The sequence below is a fragment of the Austrofundulus limnaeus genome, unplaced genomic scaffold, assembly GCF_001266775.1.
Source record: "Austrofundulus limnaeus strain Quisiro unplaced genomic scaffold, Austrofundulus_limnaeus-1.0 Scaffold522, whole genome shotgun sequence".
NCBI classification, from domain to species: domain Eukaryota; kingdom Metazoa; phylum Chordata; class Actinopteri; order Cyprinodontiformes; family Rivulidae; genus Austrofundulus; species Austrofundulus limnaeus.
Window position 1 is genome coordinate 237833 of NW_013952924.1, and position 2608 is coordinate 240440.

The following is a 2608-nucleotide window of genomic DNA, read 5'->3' on the forward strand; positions in this document are numbered from 1 at the left end:
TTCTACAGCTCTGTTCAAAGTCACACAGCATTAACCACATGTGGTCATCACATGTAAAACATGTTAGTAAAGAAAAACAAAAAGAAAAAAATTGTATAGGTCTTCTGGACGGGTTCTTCTCTAATGAAACGTTTCGTCTCTCCTCCAAGAGACTTCTTCGGTCTGTTTGACTGAAGAAGTCTCTTGGAGAAGAGACGAAACGTTTCATTAGAGAAGAACCCGTCCAGAAGACCTATACAATTTTTTTCTTTTGATTTTTTTTACCTGGATTACTGAGATGCATCAGAACGATTCAACATATTGAAGAAAAACTGAAGAAAGGTCAGGTGAAGTGTGTGTGGACAGGTATTGTTTGTTAAAAGACTGTCATGGATGGTATTTTAGGAGGAGTAGAACATGCAGACACAAATTGTCACTGAAACAGTGCCCATGGAGTCATCCAGGGGTTAGACAATGAAACTGAAACACCTGTCATGTTAGTGTGGGAGGTTTCATGGCTAAATTGGACAAGTCTGGTGGCCAATCTTCATTAATTGCACATTGCACCAGTAAGAGCAGAGTGTGAAGGTTCAATTAGCAGGGTGAGCACAATTTTGCTCAAAATATTGCAATGTTTTTTTTCTGAACTACACAGAAGTAGTAATCTTTGTTTAGCTTCAGGAGGCGATGGCAAGTCTCTGAACTAACATTTTCCTTGATATCACTTCTTTTCTAATCTAACCTCCGGAGGGCGGAACTTAGGACATCTAAGCTTTTTAGTAACAAACAGTTTCCGCCCAGACGGTAGAAAGTGATGGACCGCTCGTCTGTGAAGACGACAGTCTCTTTCAGCTAGATTCTCCCTGGGGAATCAAGAGCTGAAGCTGTGTCGGTTTTAGCCCCTTCATGCCAATGGGGAAACTGCACAGCCTGTACATAACACATGCCAGGTATATCCAACTTGGAGAACCTTCCTGTCAGAAGTTTCATTTTGAAGTCTGGGTCTAGTTTTTGGTTTCACCTTCTTTCTACGGCTTGACGCGGCCGCAAGCAAGTCTGACCTGCATGCCTTGAGGGTCCCTCTGTGTTGATGGTCTTAAAACAGATTTTCTAAGCAGAAACCCGAAATACCTGGACAGGTGACTGACCATCTTTAAAGGTAAAAGCTGGCTGTGTTATGAACTTCGCTGTCTGGCCAACGCCGAGTTGAGAATTCCTTGCCTCTCTGGTTAAACCCACATTTATTTAAGTTAAAAGTAGGAAAAGCTAACATCTTACTTGCCTCCTTTTCTTAAAATCTTCGTTGCCAACCCTAAGTTATCTGCCTCAAATGTCTGGTTTTAAACATCTAACTTGACGTTTGTGTACTATTTAAGTGCCTATGGTTGACAATTAACATGCTCRAAGCGCTTGTTATTGTTGGTCCTAATACTTTTATAGGAAATTGATTGCTCACAATTAAGAGTACTTTAGTGATTTTGTCTGATTTGTAAAATAAACGATCACATTTTATTTATGGATCAAATCAAAATTCACTGACTCACGTAACTTATTGTGTTTCCATTCATTTTGCACTGGAAGAATGTTTTACCAAAAACAAAGAGATCCTTGCTAAAATATATTCCTTATAACCTTGTTATAAGAGTGTAAGRTTTTTCCTTACAGATATAATTACCTGGTCTCATGCAAACCCACAATGTAACCCTATCAAACTCCATAAATGTTTTAACTGCTGACTTTTACTCACTGTTTTGACTGACTGTCAGGTRTTATGGTGACTGTGATTTTCATCTCTTATGTCTTCTTGTGTCCATTCTTGAAAACCCACTTCTTGAGAATTGAATTATTTCCATGTCCATCACTGATTTGCACATACAGTATACCAAACAACAACCAAATTAGACCATTCCTTCTGGGTACTTGATTTTTCTTCTCAGTACGTGTGGTGGCTAACCAAAACATTAACTTTACTATATAGCTTCATACATGCCAAGTTGTATGCKTTGTCTGTAATTTACACAAATTTTCCCTCATTTTGCAGATGTACGGACATATAGGGCAATCTCACGGATTTTTTTCAAGTTTTACAGATTTTTTTTCCAAAACTCACTTTCAAAAGTATTTTATATGTCAGAGCCTGTAGGATGTTAAAAAAAAACAACCATAAATAACATCAAATCTTTCATTTTCCAAACAAGTCTGCACCTGGAAGTTCTCTGCGACCGACAGTCCGCCTGCACCCCCGTGCGTGTGGTTAATACAGATTTTTTTGCGAAAATTACATATTTTTGAGGCTCCTTATACAGATAAACRTCTGAAGGGGGTTGACATGTATGTAGCTTCATTAATCCTAAACGTGTAAAAAATGTTAGCGGAAGCTAATGCCAAACCGGTAAACAGGTACAAATTAGTGGAAACTAACACTTACCGCTAATTGCTATCTGCAAAGATGACAAGTTTATATTCTAAGTCTGCGTCACACGTCTTTGTCTCCTCCCAGCTGAAGGCTGGTGGGACTGAAACAAACCTGTTGATGTCAATCAATCAATCAATCAATCAATCAATCAATCAATCAATCAATCAATCAATCAATCAATCAATCAATCAATCAATCAACCAACCAACCAAC

The 2608-nt window shown here is 38.5% G+C and overlaps 1 protein-coding gene across 1 annotated transcript in view; it reads right to left on the reverse strand.

The window, feature by feature from the left end:
* The window catches only part of rin1b (Ras and Rab interactor 1b), a 51944-nt gene that overhangs the window by 8744 nt on the left and 40592 nt on the right, over positions 1-2608 (reverse strand). The window lies entirely within an intron of this gene.